This window comes from Camelus bactrianus, chromosome X, assembly GCF_048773025.1.
Source record: "Camelus bactrianus isolate YW-2024 breed Bactrian camel chromosome X, ASM4877302v1, whole genome shotgun sequence".
NCBI lineage: Eukaryota > Metazoa > Chordata > Mammalia > Artiodactyla > Camelidae > Camelus > Camelus bactrianus.
In genome coordinates this window covers 90917155-90929788 of record NC_133575.1, presented here as the reverse complement: position 1 = coordinate 90929788, position 12634 = coordinate 90917155, and the positions used below count along the sequence as shown (strand labels likewise).

The following is a 12634-nucleotide window of genomic DNA, read 5'->3' as shown; positions in this document are numbered from 1 at the left end:
CCTTACAGTCAAACGGTTGCCCTGCTTATAGTAGAAATAGTCCAAATATGTGCAGTGAGACCATATATGAGGCATTTCCATTATTTTTTAAATCACTATCTTTAAATTAAAGGTTGAGTGGAAGGAAAGTGTGAGGAGAAAGGAACACAGAAGGAGGCAAAGCACCAAAGAGAAACCCTGATGCGTTGTAATCCAGGTTCCAGGCTTCCTACTGCTACTAGAAGACTGTCTCGCACCCCTCCCAGTGCTGTTGTGGCCATTAAGCAAAGAAAACAGTGTTTGTTAAATGTGACCTATATGCCAGGTCCTTTCAGGTGTATCATTTCATTGAAGACTAATAGCCCTTGAGGCAGGTACCCCTATTCCTACAGATGAGGATACTAAGACACAAAAAGGGGATAAAGAGCAAATGAGCCAGGACTGTCTCCAAACCCAATACCTTCCATTTATTGTGCTTTCCTTAAATGAGGCAACCTGGTCTATATTGATTAGATCTACACCTCAAACCAGCCTTCAGGCAACCTGGGTTAAGAAGGGAAAAAGGGAAGGCTCTGAATGTAATTGTCTTCCTTTCAATAGCACATATAGAGGTCTTTCCATGGATCCCAAATCAGAAAACAAATGGACTCACAGAGTCTTATCAGTAGCCACTTGGACCACTCAAATATACCTCTGCATAAAATCAAAATACAATGATTACTTTTAAAATCTAAAACATAAGTGAATTTCTATTAAATGTAATTATTTTAAATCTAAAATGTAACGCAGGAAGAGGAAATAAAATTTTAAAAGGATTGGAGGTCATTTGATCTTTAATGCCCTGTAAAATAGTCCTGCCATTTCTTGCATAGTGAGTGAGCATTACTGCTCTCTTCCACAGCAAGTCCTACTTCCCTGCCATATGACTCAAGTGTGACATTAAGAGCAGACTGAACTTATCCGTTCCTCACTCTAGATTTTCTTCTGTTGATTCGGTTTAACAAAGTATTACCTTCTCCAGCAGCCACATCAAACTACTGATGCATATTAAATTTAAAAATCAGCTAAAAGCACTTGAAGTGGTTTTTTTGTATAAGACCGCACAGTCAAGTGTGACTTGCAATGTGTACACTTACACTGTTGGGATGCTTTTTGGGGTTTGGGAGTCTTAGTGCAGTATCTTGTGGTTATCTCTGCTAAAAATATATCTTGTTGGATTGAGTCTGTCAAGAGACTAGTCAAGGATGATATCCAGTTTTCTGACTTTGTTAACTGAGCAGCACAGTTCATAGAGATAAGAAATTCAGGAAGGAGAGCAAATGTAGGTGAAATAATTGAGTTTATTTTGGATGTGTTGAGCTTGAGCTCCCTGTGCAAAACCAAGAGGAGAGGGCTAGGACTCAGATATAGCTCTGGGAATCACTAGCTAATCGGTAGGAATTTAAATAGTAAAACCATCCAAATCATCAAGTACTTAGGAATACTAGCTTTTAGGGTATAGTTTATATGGGTTATATGGAAAAGAAGACTGTAAAGTTTGCAAGGAGCAGTCAGAGGTAGAAAAAATTCTGTAGACTTATGGAACAAGAGTTATTTCAAGAAGTAATCACCACCCTTACATGGTCAATTAATCTACAACAAAGGAGGCAAGAATATACAATGGGAAAAAGACAACTGCTTTAATAGATGGTGTTGAGAAAACTGTACATCTACATGTAACAGAATCAAACTGGGCTAGTTTCTCTAACCATATACAAAAATAAACTCAAAATGGATTAAAGACTCAGATGTAAGACCTGAAACCATAGAACTCATTAAAAAAAAAAACATAGTACACTCTTCAGCATCAGTCTTAGCAGTATTTTTTTTTGATACCTCCTCAGGCAAGGGAAACAAAAGCAAAAATAAGAATAATAGGCCTACACCAAACTAGAAAGCTTTTGCACAGTGAAGGAACTCATCAACAAATGAAAAAGCAGCCTCCTGAATGGGAGAAGATATCTACAAATGATATATCCGATAAGGGGTTAAAATCCAAAATATACAAAGAACTCATACAACTCAAAAAAACAAACAGCCTGATTTAAAAATGGACAGAGGACCTGAATAGACATTTTTCCAAAGAAGACAAACAGATGGCCAACAGACATGAAAAGATGCTCAACATCACCAGTCATCAGGGAAATGCAAACCAAAACCACAAGGAAATATTACCTCACACCTGTCAGAATGGCTATCATCAAAAAAGACAACAACAAAAAAGTGTTGTTGAGGGTGTGGAGAAAAGGGTGGGATTGTAAGTTGGTACAGTCACTGTGGAAAACAGTATGGAAGTTCCCCAAAAAGTTAAAAATAGAACTGACATATGATCCAGCAGTTTCACTTTTGGGTAAATACCAAAAGAAAACAAAGACACTAATTCAAAAAGATACATGCACTCCAATGTTCATTGCAGCATTATTTGCAATAGCCAAGATATGGAAGCAACCTAGGTGTCCATTGATTGATGAATGGCTAAAGAAGATGTGGTTTGCATAGATAATGGAATCTTACCCATAAAAACTGCAATCTTGCCATTTGTGACAACGTGTATGGATCTAGAGGGTATTATGCTAAGTGAAATAAATCAGTCAGAGAAAGACAAATCCCACATGATCTCACTTATAAGTGGAATCTAAAGTCAAAACAAACAAAACAAAATGAAAATAGACTCATAGATACAGAGAACAAACAGGTGGTTGTCAGAAGGCAGGGTGGATGGGGGGGTGAAATAGGGTAAGGGGATTAAAGGGTACAAACCTCCAGTTATATAGTAAATAAGTCACAGGGATGTAATATACAGCATAAGGAATATGGGCAATAATATTGTGATTACTTTGTATGGGGACAGATGGTTACTAGACTTATCATGGGGATCATTTCATAGTGTATGTAAGTGTCAAATCACTATATAGTACACTGGAAACTAACATAATACTATACACCAACTATATTCCAATTTTAAAAATATAAATTAAAAATCTAATAAGTCAACTCACCTAAGATAAAAGCCACATAATCATCAAAGTTTTAATTAATCAAATAAAGACTGTCTATCAATTAAAAAAAAAGAAGTAATCAAAGAGTAGTCAACTGTGTCAAATGCCACTAAAGGATAGCTGTGAAGAAAAGTGACATACTGTGGTCTGGGTAGTCTGTGCCTATAGAATTTCTCCAGTCTCCCTTATCAAGGAAATTAATCATCTGTTATGATTTTTCTTGGTGACCTCATGGTGAATTCGATGGATCATTCCTTCCTCTAAGAGCTTACAAACTTTCATAATTCCTTCTCAATTCATGCACCAACTTGAATACATATCCATCACTCTGTAAAGGATCCATTTCTTTTTCTTATTGGCTAGTGGAATGATGTTTCCCTGTTCTAATCTTTTGGTGTATTTCTCCCTTCGTAATAATGAACAGACATGTTGAACAATCTCATCTATAAAATCTCTTAGGACTCTGGGGTGTGATGCCTCTGGATCAGGAACTGTACATTTATTTAGAAGAAAGAAGAGTTTAAATTTTTTCCCACATATCTTGGAGTTCTATTCCCCCTTTCCAATATTCATTCTGTCGTTTTTATAAAAATATTATTCCCTTCCACTAACCAACATGAGCAAAATAGTTTGACTTAAAAAAACTCAAATGCCATCATGGTAATTTAGTCAGTGTGTCAGTAGAATAATGCCATTGCGTTTCAAAATTCTAAAGGTAAGATGTATAAGCTCATTCCTAATAGCCTGCAAAGAACTGTTGCTACCCATGTTCTATTAGCTATAACAGGAATGCATATTTAATTCCTTTCAAATTACTGCATCATATCTTCAGACAGCAGATTTTTATGATCTTGCTTAATGGAATTAAATCTTTCAGCATACTCATAAATTATAAAATGGGTGACATTGCCTCTACTGGTAGAGCCAGAATTACAACCATGAAGCATTTTAATTATAGATACGAAAGGACTGAAGTTAGAAATACCTTAATCTTAGAATAGGAAATACAAGAGCAGATTGCACCTTTACCTATAAGCCTGAAGAAACAATTCTATTTTAAGGCAAATTTGCAGATTAATACAGAACTCACAGATGTGAATAAAAAGAGAAGCCAGGAGCTTTCTTGCCAGTTCCTTCTGGCTGTTAGCAGGAGATTGCAGTTGCCACTTCTGAAAACTCCTTCCCTATTTCATACCCCTCTGCATGCACCAGAAAAAGTCTCTCCTCACGCCAAAATTCTCTTCCATTTCAGGGGTGTAAAGTCATATTTCTGGTTTCTCCTATTTTTAATTTTGGTTTGAGAGAATCCTCCAGATCCTTCTCCCTACTTAACCAATATCTACTCATCACTTCCTCCCTCCCCCTTCCTCCTCCCTTACATACGGTTGTCTGGGAAAATCACAAAGAGATCCAGCTGGATGATTCATCCTTCAGCCACACAACTCTTTTCAGAAGCACAGATCTTTGAAAAGCCGATGGGGACATCCTTCCCAACAGCAATTCAGGAGTTAATCCTCAACCAAACAACCCTGTAAAATAATGCAGGTATGGTTTTTAAAATATTGTAGGGAAAATGTGGGACATAGTATCTATAGATCACTCTGTTGAAAACTCCAGAGATCCCTCTGCTTTCCAAGCAGATGGAGATCCCACTCTATCAAAGGTTTTGTCTGTTGGCTGTTTTAATGAGGCTGGTGCTGCTGACTCTTGCAGAGTAAAAAAGGAGAAAGGTAAGGATTTTGCTAATTCACCGCTTTCTTACATTTCTGCCGCACTGGGCCTCTTTTGGGGGCTCCTACTTTGTTGAGTTTTATTTGGTTAGTGCCAAATGTAATCAAATTTGTATTCTCTGAAGTTTAATGTACCACTCTCAGATGACTAATTCTTTGAGAATCATTTACAGGCTCTGGAATGATAAAATGCCTAACTCTCATGATGGTACCAAATCCCAGAAAAATCTAAATGAGTTGAAAAAGAGTTACACATCATTACAGAGTCTATGAAAGACAAAGAAAAAAAGGTTTTAAGTTATGCTCAGTAGATTTAGTGTTTTAAAATTAATCACAGGAGGTTGTTATAAAGCCTTCAGATTTCTAAAAGTAAAATAAGACCTAAACGTTGCACAAGTAGTAAGGGAGTCAAAATTTTAATTTTAACTTTTAATATTTTAAGGAAAGAAGTTCCCAGACCAAACCATTATATGAAAACATTGATCGTGACTAATATTTTTGGTCATTAAAGATCAAAACTATTTATATAAAAAATGTTTTTAAAGCATTTCTGGTGTTGGCCCCAGATCATTCTGTATAATAAAACCAAATGGCATTTGTATAGCATTTAAAAAAGACTTCTTTTTCATTTCACATTTACATATATACTTGTGAATAGGTACAGATGAGGAAATGGAAGCAGAGCGATTGTGTGACTTTTCTTAAAGTCACATAACAAATTCATATAATACGGCAAGTTATAAACTCTGATTATTCACAGTTTTTCTTTCCCACTACCTCTTAAAAAGGGGGAATATGCCTTTTAGCCTCAAGGTCTTTGGTAAACACTACTGCCAAACTTTTCTCCAAAAATATTGTGCTGATTTACACTGTTGCTTAGCAGTATGCATGATGTCTGTACACACTGATCCCTAGTCAAAAAAGGAAATTACTTTTTCTTTTTTCACATTTTGATGTCCACTTGTATTGTCATCAGTTGTGTCCTTTGCCTTTTTGTTTTGGGTTGGTATACTTGTCTGTTACTTATGGAATTGTAGGAGCTTCCTTACTCTATACTAATGATGTGAATTCTTTGTCATTTATGTTTGTAGATATTTTCTCTCATTTATTTACTTTTCAATTTATGTGGTGTTTGACTTAGAGAAGTTGTAAGATTTTATTTAAACAGATCTATCAGTCTTAATGAATTACGACTGTGATGCAAGGCTTAGAAAGTCCAGGCCCATCCCATAATAATTTGTGTCCACCTGTATTCTCTTCTAGAATTTAAAAGAAATGTTTCATTCCTGTGGAATTATAGTGGTATGATTTTCCAGGTGTCCCCACTGAGTTTATTGAAACATACAAACTTGTCCTACCAGCTTAAAATGCCACCCTATCTCTCAGATTCATCTCTGGCCACACCAGCGTTTCCTCTTATCTTTGAACATGCCAGACTCATTCCCATGTAAGGACCTTAATGTTTGCTTTATCTGGACAGTGAGCATGGCTTGCTCCTTTACTCAGGTCTGATCTCCACTTAAACGTTCCCCATTCATAAAGCCTTTCCCTGAACACTCCATCTAAAGTAAAATACCACTCAAACCCACCACACTCTCCTTAGTCTGCCCTATTTTTCTTCAAAGCATTCATTTTACCTGAAATTATGTATTTACCTATATACTTGTTTATTGTCTGGTTTATTAGCATATGTTTCATGTGGGCAGAGATTTTGTCTTCTTACTCAACCTCTGTTTCCCAGTACCTAAAGAGTGATAGGAGAACATGAAAAGATCAATACAAACTTGCTGAATTAAGAAATTAATATCAAATGTTCATACCTATTTGTATCTTTATGAAATATCTAGTATATTCCTCTGATTTATCCACCTATTTCAGTACCAGTTCCAAAATATGTATCCTTATAATATATTTTTAAATCTGCAAGAACATCCTTTCGTATTTTTTCTTTTAAAAAATATGTCCATGTCTAATCTACTGCACATATTCTTCCAAATGAACTTCATCTTTTTCCATTTCCAAGAAGGTTGGTATTTTAATTGAACTTCCATTAAATCATGAATTAATGTAGGGAAATTTGACAGCTAGTATTTCTAACTAAGAATAATTTTACATCTCTCCATTTAGTTGATTCTTCCTTTATGTCCCTCAGTAAAGTGTTATAGTGTCCTCCATGTTAAGTTCTGTACATTTCTTCCTGTTTTTATTTCTAAGAATTATATAGTCTTGTTATCGTAAAAGAAATTTTCATTCTCATAATTTTCTACCTGGTTGTAAAGTTAGTATAAAATGTAAATATTTATCTGTTATATCATATTTATTGATTATATAATTCAAATTTTATAACCTTATGAATATTCAGTATACTTAATCTATCAATGACTAGAACTTATGAAAAATATACTAATGTAGCTTTGTCAGGGTCTGTTCATTTCTAATAAATTTTACTGTCCGTTTTTAGATTTTTTTTTGTTAATTGGTTGCAGAAGGTTACTGACTGGTACAATTGGAAAGTAAGTATTATTATATTTTGGGTTAGTAACACCTCTTTTTGGTTTTTTATACGATTTAAAATACAGATACATAAAACAATAATTATAAATCCATGTTAATGGTCAAATGATGTAACAAGATGTAATTTGTGATGATAAAGGGAAAGCAGAGATGTTTAGATATAGAGTTAATGAATGATTTTAAAGCTAAGTTCATATCAATTCAAAACAGATAGTTATAAATTTTAGGATGTTAATTTCAATTCACTTGAAATCACTAAGAAAATAACTATACAGAAAAGAAAATGAAGAGGGAGTTAAAATGGCACACTAGAAAAAAATTAAAGATGAAAGAAGTCATTATTGGAAGCATTGAGAACCAAAAACTATATAAGACATATAGAAAACAAATAGCAAAATTACAGAAGTGGGCCCTTTATTACCAGTAAACACTTTAAATATAAATGGAATAAATTCACCAATTAAAGACAGATTGGATACCAAAAACAATGATCCTTTCATTTGTTTTACTTTTCAGGTCTAGAATTTCATTTTGGTTCCTATTTATAATTTCTGTCTTTATTGATACTATTTATTTCTTCATTCAGCGTTCGCCTGGTGTCTCTTAGCACTATGTCTAAGGTTTCTTTTAATTTTTTGAGCATACCTAAGACAGTTAACTGAAAGTCTTTGTTTAATAAGTCCAATGTTTGGATTTCCTTGAGGCATTTTCAATTAATTTCTTTTTTTCCTGTGAACATGCCATACTTTCTTGTTTCTTTGAGTGCTGCATATTTTTCTTATTGGAAACTGCACAGTTTGTATATTATAATATGGTAATTCTGTATGTCAGATTCTCCTTCCTTCCTGTTTGTTATTGTTATTGTTTTGTTTGTTTAGTGAGTTTCCAGAATTATTTCTATAAAGCATGTATTAATTTTTGAGTACGGCCTCTGAAGTCTCTGCTTTGTTATCTTAATGATTAATTAATGGCTAGACAGAGATTTCGTTAAATGCCTAGAACCAGTAAGTCTCCATGCCCTTGCTTAGGAGCCCTTTGTGTGTACTGAAGCATACCAGCAACACTCAGACAGTTGACAACTCTGCCTTAGTCTTCACTTCCTGTTTGTGCAGAGCCTCACGGTTAGCAGAAGTGATTGTTTAGGGCCTTTCCTGAGCATGTACTACCCTGAGCATGCACACAGCCCCACACATGTGTGTGGGGCCTTCTAGATTTCCAGAAATTAGTCAAAGATTTTTAAAGCCTCCTATGTTCATCTTTTCCTTCTTGTTTTTTGTGAGCTTGTTGTTTGCTTCCACTATTATCAGAATATGAGGCAGCTGTGATTTTAAATCACTGCTACTTCTTGTTTTAGACAAATACTCCCAGGGTAAAGGCTTATGGCACTGGGATATCTATATATCCAATCAAATAAATATAAGCCTTTTGTGTGGGGTTTTCTCAAGTCAAATAATGACAATTTGCTAAAAATGAGGCCTTGAAAAAGTTTAAACTCCATTTGGACCACTCCAATGACTACTAGGTTGCTGATTTTCACCATGATTGTGGATCAGTTATTTCCAAAACTCTCATGGAGCTGGGGAGAGGAGGATGGAAATAATGCAAGTTAAAATACTATAAAGCTCACTGTTCTTACAGAGATTCAACCATTTTATTTGATTAAGCACTTTTGTGATTGTTGTAAGCCTTTGGTGAATTTCCAGAGTTTTGAAAGTTTATTTTGACAATTTTTTTTGCCAGGGTTCTTGTTATTTTTATGGAGGGGTGGATACTGAGCTGGCTTTATTCCACCTTTCTCACTAATGTCACTCCTATTAATTTCTTTTAAAAAACATCTGTGGCTGTCTTACACATTTTGATATGTTCAAATTTCTTTGTCATTCAGCTCAAAATGTTTTTAATTTTATCATTTGATTATTTATAATTATATTTCTTAATTCTAAATGTATGAGTATTTCCTAGTTATATATTTGAATTTTAATATATCTAGCTCGTTAGCACTGTGATCAGATAATATGATCTTAAGAATTTCAAAATTCCATTGTTTCTATTGAGAATTCAGCTGTCATCTAATGTTATTACTCTGGAGGCAATTTACCTTTATTTTCCTCTGGAGGCATTTATGATTTGCTGTTTCTCCATCATTTTCATCAATTTTATAGCACCTAGATGTAGTTTCACTAGTATTTATCTTACTTTGTGTTCATAGGGCTTCTTGAACATAAAAAATGGGGTAAATATCAAAATCATGCTGAGAAAAAGATTACAAACACAAAAGAGTATACAGTACATGATTCTATTTACGTGAAACTGGAGGAAATACATATTCATCTATCCATGGTGATAGACTAAAAGATCAGTGGTTATCTGGGGGCCAGGATGGGGATGGACTGAAAAGGGGAACAAAGGTATCTTTTGGGGGTAATGGATATGTTCTCTGTCTTAAATGTGGTGTTGTAAAATAAAATCTTGCTGTTTTAAGCCACGAGGGTGGCTTATTACTTAGTAATAGATAACTTATACAGATATTTTTATGTAGAAACATGGTGATGTTGTAATAAAACACTAAAAGATGTGACATTGTTTATGGGATCAGAAAGCATGCAGAGGCTAGAAAAACAGTGAGAAATCTGTTGGTAAAGACTTGAGGAATGCTAAATAGCTAGTGAAGACTGTAAAGGCAGTGAAGAGCTGCCCTTTGAATCTGGTAAAAAGAGAATTCATGTTCTGCAGTAGCTGAAGAAATATCAAAATGTCACACAAGTAAACTTGGAAAATAGGAAGTATACATAAATGAACTTAAAGCTGTGGCTAAGGACAAGTCTCTGAAGAATGTTGAACATGACAGTTGGCTTCTCCTAGCTGTGCACGACAAAGTACAGGAAATGAAAATGAACTCATTGATTAGTTCCAGCAGTTTGTTTGGTGGTGTCCTTAGGGTTTGCTATACATGTCATGTTATCTGCAAATAGAGATGATTGTACTTCTTCCTTTCTGATATGGATGCCTTTTATTTCTTTTTCTTGCCTAATTGCTCTGGTTAGGATTGCCAGTACTATGTTGAATGAAAGTGGCAAGAGTGAGCATCTTTGTCTTGTTCCTGATTTTAGAGGAAAAACTTTCAGCTTTTCACCACTGAATATGTTAGCTGTGGGTTCATCATATATGGCCTTTCTTATGCTGAGGTATGTTCTCTCTATAACCCACTTTGTTCAGAGTCTTTATCATGAATAGATGTTGAATATTGTCAAATGCTTTTTCTGTATCTATTGTGATGATCATATGATTTTTATCCTTCATTTTATTAATGTGGTGTATCATATTGATTGATTTGCAGATGTTGAGCCCTCTGCATCCCTGGAATAAATCCCACTTGATCATGGTGTATTGAATTCAGTTTGCCAATATTTTGTTAAGGATTTTTGCAGTTGTGTTCATCAGGAATATTGGCCTGTAATTTTCTTTTCTTGTAGTATCTTTATGTGGTTTTGTTATAAAGGTAATGCTGGCCTTATAAAATGAGTTTGGAAATATTCTGTCCTCTTCTATTTTGGGGGAAGAATTTATAAGGATTGGTGTGAATTCCTCTTTAAATGTTTGGTAGAATTCACCAATGAAACTGTCAGGCCCTGTACTTTTGTTTGTTGGGAGGTTTTTGATTAATGAATTGACCTCTTTACTAGTAATTGATCTGTTCTGGTTTTCTATCTCTTTATGATTTAGTCTCCGTAGGTCAAAAGCTTCTAGGAATTTATCCATTTCTTCTAGGCTATTCAATTTGTTGGCACATAATGGTTCATAATTGTCTCTTATGATCCTTTGCATTTGTGTGGTATCAGTTGTAATGTCTCCTCTTTCATTTATTTTACTTATTTGGGTCCTCTCTCTTTTTTCTTGGTAAGATTAGCTAAAGATTTATCTATTTTGTTGACCTTTGGACCTCCCTTTTTTGAATGAGAGTATTTAGTGTAGTAATCCTATCCTTGACTCACCTTTGGGTTTATCTGAAGAAGGCAGATAATATGTCTGTTACTTGACATGTCTCAGGATCAAAAAGATCTGCACTTCCAGAGATGTACTAGATGAACTACATCTAATGAGTCTGATCTACATTAGATCCGATTTAGATAATGAGATTAGGACTTTGAGCCTGAGCCAAATATCATTATGGGACTTGAATTTTGGGAGACAAGATAAACTATTTTATACAAGGGAGGGATGTAAATAATTGGGCCTAGAAGAAAACTGGGGTAGATTGGAAAACACGGCCACAATACATTATAGCTCCTGCTACCAAGAGGTGGCAGATTTTTCCCCACTCCCTGAATTTGATCTTCCCTATTGTTTTGACCAATAGAATATAATAGAAGCAGCATTGTATATATTCCAGAGCCTAAACTTAAAGAGAAAGCCTTGAAAATTCTGCTTTCAGTCGCTTAATATTCTGCCCTGAAATTGACATGCTGTTGCAAAAGACCAGGATTATAGTCCATGTGAAGAGAAAGGTCCAGCCACCCCAGATGTTCCTAATGAGTCAAGCCCCCTGACAGCTTGTCAGCTGAATGCAGCCACATGAATGAGCCTAGGCAAGATCAGAAGAACAGCCCAGTCACTTCAGAGCCATAAAAATAATAAATAAAACCTTGTTGTTTTAAGCCATTAAGGTTTTTGGAGTAGTGTTATACAATGTATTGGTTTTCTACTGCTATTTAAAAATTACTCTAAAATTTAGCAACTTAAAACAGCAAACATTTATTACATTACACAGTTTCTGAGAAGCTGGATGCTCAGAGGAGCTTAGCTCAGTGTTTCTGGCTCAAGGTCTCTCATGAGGTAGGAGTTGAGCTGTTGGCCAGAGCTACAGTCATTACAGAGTTTGGCTGGAGTTGGAAAATTTGCTTCCAAACTCACTCACATGGTTGCTGGCAGGCCCCTGCTCCTTTCTGGCTATTAGCCAGAGGCTTCAGTTCCTCATTATGTGGGCCTCTCCATAGGCCAGCTCACAGCATGGCAGCTTTTTTTTTTTTTCCCAGAGTGAGTGACCCAAGAGGGAGAGTGTACCCAAGATGGAAGCCACAGTCTTTTATTAACCTAATCTCAGAAGTGGCATATCAGTTCTGCTGTATGCTCTTGGTTACATAGGCCAAGTTTGGTACAGTGTGGGAAGGTACTATCTAAGAGTTTGAATACCAGAAAGTGGGGCTCATGTGGAGTCATCTTGGAGGCTGACTCCCACACACAACGATAAAGAACTGAAACAGATTATCACAGAATTATTATTGGTTTTGTTCGCTGTGAGAATTACATTATGGTTCTCTTATAAAAATTTCATACTTGTGGAAATGCAGCATAGGGGTGTATTATGATATGGGT

The 12634-nt window shown here is 35.3% G+C and overlaps 1 long non-coding RNA gene across 2 annotated transcripts in view; it reads left to right on the top strand.

Annotated features, from left to right (window-relative positions):
- Positions 1–4424: 4424 nt before the first annotated feature.
- Positions 4425–12634, top strand: part of LOC123614653 (uncharacterized) — an 82960-nt gene continuing 74750 nt past the window's right edge. For both annotated transcript variants that reach the window (XR_006722104.2, XR_006722102.2), the window contains exon 1: positions 4425–4562. This is a non-coding gene — a long non-coding RNA (uncharacterized LOC123614653). The remainder of the gene's footprint in view (positions 4563–12634) is intronic.